Source organism: Dipteris shenzhenensis, chromosome 15 (assembly GCF_047967505.1).
Source record: "Dipteris shenzhenensis isolate YYH24624 ecotype China chromosome 15, Dip_SZ_1.0, whole genome shotgun sequence".
NCBI classification, from domain to species: domain Eukaryota; kingdom Viridiplantae; phylum Streptophyta; class Polypodiopsida; order Gleicheniales; family Dipteridaceae; genus Dipteris; species Dipteris shenzhenensis.
In genome coordinates this window covers 1,416,589-1,424,014 of record NC_141610.1, presented here as the reverse complement: position 1 = coordinate 1,424,014, position 7,426 = coordinate 1,416,589, and the positions used below count along the sequence as shown (strand labels likewise).

The window sequence follows — 7,426 nt, the reverse complement described above, 5'->3', positions numbered from 1 at the left end:
TGTGGGGATCATCAGTTGCTATAGTTGATCATAGCTCCAAGCCTAAAATTATTGAGTTGATTATGTAATTTGAGGCTCTAGTTAATCTCTTGAATGTCATAGTTTAGATGGCAATTTAGAGGTTCATCTTTCAATGCTTGCCTTGCCTTTTAACTAGATTTTGCAATCATAGCATGGTAACTTTGTGGATAAATCTAGTGATTTCTTGAGTCCTCTTGAGATAAATTGCATTCAAAAAATCAATAAAAAACTCGAGAATGTAGAGACCATCAAGAAACGCTCTGATATCATGTTGAAGGAGTGAATGAAATTATACAACACCACTCTAGATTCATTCTCCATTAAGAGAATGAAGAGAAAGTACCTGATCCAAGCTCCTACCGAATCCATGGCATGAAGGGACGACTCAAGCAAAGCGATTATCAACTTACAATAACACGATGCCAGTCATGATACTCAAAATTCAGCCTAATCGGTCAGTATTTGAGCTTCTGCATTACATGCACATTGTTCGCCACATCCTCGCCACATCCTTCTTGTGGTCTTCTCTGCATTCATGAAACCACAACAATGGTTTCATGTCCTTCATCAGACTCGTTCAGGAATAGCTCCTAGTCAATACTTTTTGTGAGGTCTGTCCTTGTTGATGGTCTGCCCGATGGTTTGCTCCTATAGGACGTTCTTCCCTTTTGGTCTGGTATTAGAAGCTGTACTCGATTTGGATGAGAGATAGTCCTTGCATGCCTTTTGTATGTCTGTCGTGGGCCTTGCTAATGTGCTGAGCTGCCTATGCCTCAGTTTCTTGCGTAAGCTCATCGCTATGGCTATGGCATCAGTTGCCCCCGCATCAAGGTCACCGCCGCACAAATGCCCCCCTCCAACAATGTCTTGTCAAACTTTCTCACTTGCTCTCCTCCTCCAAGCCCCCTTTTCTCTCTATCTACCGTTCTTTTCAAATCAAACTCACATCTAGCATCGCAGAGACCCATCGCCACTCGGTATTGGTTTGCCTTCTTAGAGCAGCTTGCATGATAGCACTGTTAGTCATTGATCTTCCCTCAAACATCCTTTTGGATGTTGCAAAATCACACTTGTTCACCAATGAGCATTGGAAATTCTAAGACGTTGATCACCTGCAAGTATTAGCAATGCTTGGTCTAGAAAGTGGAACCAATTTTCTGCTCGAACTGAAATTAAGAGGTGGTAGCAATAATGCCAAAATGCCTACCTTGGAGGAGTATGGGACTAATTTGACAAAGCTAGTGGAGGAAGGTAAGATCCTATTGTGGGCGGGCAACCTCAGATTGAGTGTGTTTTTCAGATTCTCAGATCGACAGACTAGGCATTCTCAAGCTCATCGGTGATCTCCATTCCTTGCATGATTGCCATCGTCTGGCATAAAAGACCAGTTAATTCTCTTGTTGTCTTCAAGAGGTTGCTTTTGAGACTCCTTAAATTATACTCACATGAAGTACCCTTGTAGTACAAAGGTGACCTCTCAGAATTTCTGCTTGACCTTTGGGAGTCACCACTTACATTGTGTGAGCCCTTGTAGCTGAAGGAGGAGTCATCGAAATAATTGCTTGAATCTTCGAGGTACATGCGAATGACTTCTGAGAATATTTGTCAAAAGAGTTCTATATGCCATTGCTTTGAGAGTGAATGCTAAAAGAACATCCAACAACCACACTCTGAGGTTGATGAAGAATTGTGTGGCAGGTAAGGAGGACAAGGAAGTCAGAGTGCTACGAGCATAAGAACGAATCCATTGCGAAAGAGAGAGTCAATAGAATAGACTCTGAGTTCACTTGCTTCCTTAGTAAGGATAAAAAAGCACTCCACACACAAAAATCAAAACAAAAAAAAAAAAGCATCATTCACACCATTAGATCTCTTCAACATCAATGTCTAAGATTGTGACACATGGCTTGATGAGAGCTCACAAAGAGGAAACTTCCCTCTAGGCTGCCTCTCGTAAATAATTTGTGAAGTATCTTGATAGGTTGGGTGTGATATAACCCCTTGCTTAGATCAAGAAATTTTATGCATTCAAGCACTAGACTATATTGTACCACCCAATTATAGTAGTATATCTTGTCTTTACTTTGAGTAGCATGCAAGCAACATGTTGGAGTGATGCATTACTTATTGCTTAGATAACAAAATCTCTTAATTGAAGCAAGAGGTTGTGATGTATCCCAACATGGTGCTTAAGCAATAGGTTGTATCTATGTTCTATTTCATGAAATGAAGTAGCACCTTCAATGAAGCTCAACATATTACTTAGAAATAAAACCCTTGAATCTAGCAAGAGGTTGTGTTGCATCCCAACCTATTGTTTCAACAAATGGTTGTATATTGTGTTTCATGCGACCTATCGATCAAGCGGAGTGAAATTGAACTTCTTGATTAAATCGATGAAATCTCTTGATTCTAGTTAGAGGTTGTGTTGCAAACCAATCTATTACTCAAGCAGTAGGTTGGTTCTTTCTCCAACCTATTGCTTGAGCAAAAGGTTGGGGTGTAACATAACCTCAAGGAATTTTATCGAGTCAAGAAATGAGCTATATTGTACCAACCTATTGCTCATGCAAACATTGTCCAAGTACTTTGTGTAGCATTCAACTTGTTGCTCAAGCAACACCTTGAGTGGAACCCAACTTGTTTCTTAAATCAGTAAAATCTCTTAATTCTAGCATGTGAAATTGGGTAAAAGGTCGGAAAGGACAAAGAGATATAAATCAGGTATAGCTTTGATCTTTTAGTTTTGAATGAGCAAAAGGCTGGAAGGACAAAGAGTCATAAATCAGGTATGGCTTTGATCTTTCACCTTCTTCGACTCAAAGATTTAGTTTTGAATGAATGCATCCAAGGACTATGGAATATAGGAAACAATCACTGAATGAATGAATGTTAAAGACGAACAAGGACACTAATGATAAGCGGGTTTACGTTGTGACCATTTTTTAGGGCGAAAAAACCATTTAAAGAGTCATAATGTGGCAAGAGTATATTTTGTTGGTTGGCGTGTAATCTTTTACTCTATTACGTAACCAACCTTAAAATCTTGGGCAAAAGGCCACGAAAGGACAAAGAGACACATAATTTTCACCGTTCGACTCAAAGTCTTAGTTTCGAAACGGTAGCGAAGTTAAATTAATTCATGCTCAAGACAAGGTAAAAGCAAGTTATTATATGTAAAAATCTCCTAATTGTATGGAATATCTTGTGATCGTTTCGTCTGCATGAATTTTGGTCCCGCTACCGGCAGTGTGTATGTGGGCGGCGATCGCACTTGACCTCATCTCGAATCCCGTATAAATCACCCAACCTCCCCGTCCTCATGAACTCACACAATTGCGTCTCGCTGCAGCTTCTGTATGAAAGGGAGGACGCTACTCTTCCTCTCGCCAACATAGCTTTCGAGAATAGCGTTTCCAGGGCGCAGCTTTGTTTTTCTGTGCGGCACTGGAATTATCTCCCACCGCTCAACACGAGTGCAGCTACTAATGATCAGCTTAATATTTGATTTGGCTGCGGCATAATTTTGTCCGGCACTCAGTTAGCTTCATCTCTCGTGAAAGATAGGCAGCTGCAACCGCGAAGAGCACACTGTGTTTTTTCCCAAGTCGCTGCTCAAACAAGACTCTGGCTATGGAAGTAATTATTCACAACGAAGTCCAAGCCCAGAGACCTCCAAGAGATTACAGCGACCCACCTCCTCCGGGCATCCTCGATGTGCATGAATGCAAGCTTTGGTCTTTCTATCGCGCCCTCGTTGCTGAATTTATGGCCACCATCCTCTTACTTTACGTCACCGTAGCTACCATCATAGGGGATGCTCGCCTGAATGCCTCCACGAGGAGTGGGAACCCTGGGAATTGCTTGGGCCTCAGGTGGAATGATGTTCGTTCTCGTCTACTGCACAGCTGGTATATCAGGTATCGTGATTGCCCCTCGCTGTCTGCGACCTTCTTATCTTTCAACATAAGAATTTTGCTGAGAGGATGGGCTTGCTTTGCTGCAGGTGGACATCTGAACCCCGCAGTGACCTTCGGCATGTTTCTGGCCAGAAAGTTATCTTTGGCTCGTGCCCTTCTTTACATAATAGTGCAGTGCCTTGGAGCCATCTCCGGAGCCGGCATCGCAAGAGCTTTTCAATCTTCGTACAACGATCATGCTTTCTCTATTGCAAACAGCGTGCATCCAGGCTACTCGCAAGGTGTCGCATTTGCTGCAGAGATTGTGGGCAGCTTCGTGCTAATCTACACAGTCTTTTCTGCGAGCGATGCAAAACGCAAGGCGCGAGATTGCCATATTCCGGTACCTTATCCTCATAACTTGGGCAGACGCATCGTTTTCAATTCAATCTGCTGTTTAGCAGGCAAAATTGATGCTGCTAGCATAACTTACATCATGTAGGTGTTAGCACCGTTGCCAATCGGATTCGCTGTATTCATGGTGCACTTAGCAACGATCCCGATTACTGGAACTGGCATCAACCCTGCCCGAAGCTTTGGAACTGCAATCATATACGCTCATCAGACTAATTGGCACGAACAGGTTATATTCTCGGCTTTGAATCACGAACAGTTTAGGCTCATCATCGCAAAACATAAGGATAACTCGAATATAATTAACCACATTAGGACCCTTGTCGAATTGCGATACATATGAAACTCCTCTGAAACTTTTGATTGTTTAATTATCTAACGGAATTTTGAAGTGTCTGTCATATAAGCAGTGGATCTTTTGGCTGGGACCATTGACTGCAGCAGCTCTCGTGGTAGGCTATCACGAGCATATACTACGAGCCGGGGCAGCCAGGGCCTTGCAGGGATCGTTCCGTAACAGTGCAAGCATTTAGATATCAGATGAAGATTGCCTGGCTCTTTTATGGTGTTGCCCAGTAAACCGCATAGCTTCATAGACATGGTTTATATTTATTCGCTCTTTTAGCCCTCAATTCACCGAATACAAATAAAAATTAACTCTTATGCCCGTGTAAAATTTAATGTAACATAGCTACTTCAGCTTGCATATTCAAATACAGATAATAGGCTGCACTTTTACTCAGTCGAGCCACAGCACGTTCGAGAAGGCAATTTTGAAAGAACAAATCCCACGAACTCCAAAAAGCAACCTCGTCTTGGAGGAAACCCAAACACCAACCGAAACATTCTGACGGAATGCCCACGGAAAGACCCTGCCTGCCACGGATGCAACAACGCACACAAACCTAGCAACGCACACAGACGCACAACAAAAATACTAATAAGAAACAACACGCACGAAGACGACGGATATTGAAACAACGTGAGCAGATTCACGCGCACCGACCAGGACGCATGACCTAACATAGATGCAACAACACAAACACACTTAACGTGTGTAACTGTGACAGGTATTAGAACATATTAATCCCACTCCGTTTACATTTATATCTATCTATCTATCTGTATCTATCGCCTCAGGATATCCAACGATTCCAGAGGCCTGTTTCCCTTGGACTTTGTCCAGGGGAGCATGGATCTACGTCCCCATGGCTCCACCCCCACCCTCCACCGGAATGAGCAGGCGATTCTTTTGCCGGGTAGTTGGAGCTGTAGACGTCCATTACGTAGATATACGATGTGGAGCGTACCGAATTTGAATCCTGAACCGCTCTACCTACCAACCACATTACCTTCACTAATTTCGCGATTCCTCATCCTCCCGTGCTCGCCACAGCAAACGATTCAGTGAGCTCCCTGATGTAGCGATTCCTCATCTTGGAAGCGGCCCTTGTAAGCATCAACGGCAAAGGTTGTGTGGCAGGCGGCAGCTCCACCTTCGCAATCAGCGCAGCTCCACCAAGAGTTTTCCCTCGCCTCTCTTCGCCACAGCTCCACCAGCCTAAATCTCTGCTCTCTTCGCCACAGCTCCACGTTCCGAAATCACTTCGCCGTAGCTCCATGTTCCTCAACATAGCAAGGGCAAAATCTCGAGCTGTGGCAGATTGTAGAAGACTTCTTTGTTGGTGCTAAGTCGAAACGTATGCAATCAACTCCATCTCGGAAAGGTAATAAGGCTATGCAACTGTGATGACAAACTAGCAGCCAGCCAACAACTGTGTAAATGGGATTAGTTCCTAAACGTTCCTAAATTGTGTATAAATGGGATTACGTTCCCCGAATAGAGGATTACATTCCCAGAATAGGGGATTCCGTTCAATACTTGTGTTGCATAATGGGATTACGATCTTGTTTAAAATAATAATAATAATAATATTAATAAGGTGATCTACAATGCGATTGGTCCATGTTTGCGATGATTATTGCTCTAGCTAATATTTTTCTAGAGTTGCTATGTGGAGCTCCTCTCCTTTCATGGTGCTGAGGCGTTCCTTCCAGTAACATTCCTAGCTTCCGAGATCATTCACCTTAAGGCCGCGGCATCATGCCTTGGGCTTCCTCCCATGTATGTACATCTTGATATCCCTTGGATGGGAGGTCAGCTTGGGAGGGTGTTAGCCGTGTACATCGCCTATTTCCCCGAGGGATAGTAGCATGTATACTTCCTTTATCGGTAGTCTCTTGTGGCAATGTAGTGCCAACAATGGAGAGTGGGTCAATTCTCTCAACTCGACAAGAGAAGAGGAAGACATTGCATAACATAAGATAATAAAAAAGAAAAATATTTACACATAATAGAGAAGAAGACAAGGCTACAAGAAAGAAGAAGAACATTGAAAATGAATGATGAAAAAGAAAAATATTTACACATAAAAGCAAAGAAGAGAAGGCGGCGAGAAGGCGGCAAAGAGTGAGCATCTGAAGCCACAATATCAAGGTGCTCAAGCCACAATATCAATTGCCTTATAAGGGGACTCATGAATTGTGGATGCCATGATAGTTGTAGCTTCCCACACATGGTCCCAATGTTGTTTTCTCAAAGTTTCCTCATTAGAGTCCATTTTTGTAATGCTGGATGGACCAATGTCATCCTCTTGCAAACTAGTACTTTGAGCGAGCCAAATCCATTTTTGGTTTGGGTGTTGGTACAAAATCTCCCAATAGATTTATGGGAGATGCATGAGCACCTCTTACTAGGGGGTAGGTTTGGATGATAAGGGCTCATTCATATGCAACCGTATGCCACCCCTGGCCTCTGTTGGATATTGCTTAGGTAATCTTTGGCATTGAGATACTCGGGATCGACTCGGACAACTTTGAAGAGGAGAAGGTGCATGGAGAGGTACTACACAGCTTTCAAATCTCACAGATGACCTTGTCGATATTCTCGACGAAGAAGGGATCAAGATTGGGCCAGCACAATCAATATTAGGGGAGAGAAGAAGGGCAGATTCAAATTTTAATTAAGGAGAGTGTGGGAGATTCAAGTGTAAAGTAAGAAAAGGGGAGTGTGGGAGATTCAAATTTAAATT

General features: G+C 43.0%; 1 pseudogene; it reads left to right on the top strand.

The window, feature by feature from the left end:
- The first annotated feature begins 3,633 nt into the window (after positions 1-3,633).
- LOC147893194 (aquaporin PIP2-7-like) lies at positions 3,634-4,867 on the top strand (annotated as a pseudogene).
- The last annotated feature ends 2,559 nt before the right edge of the window (positions 4,868-7,426 follow it).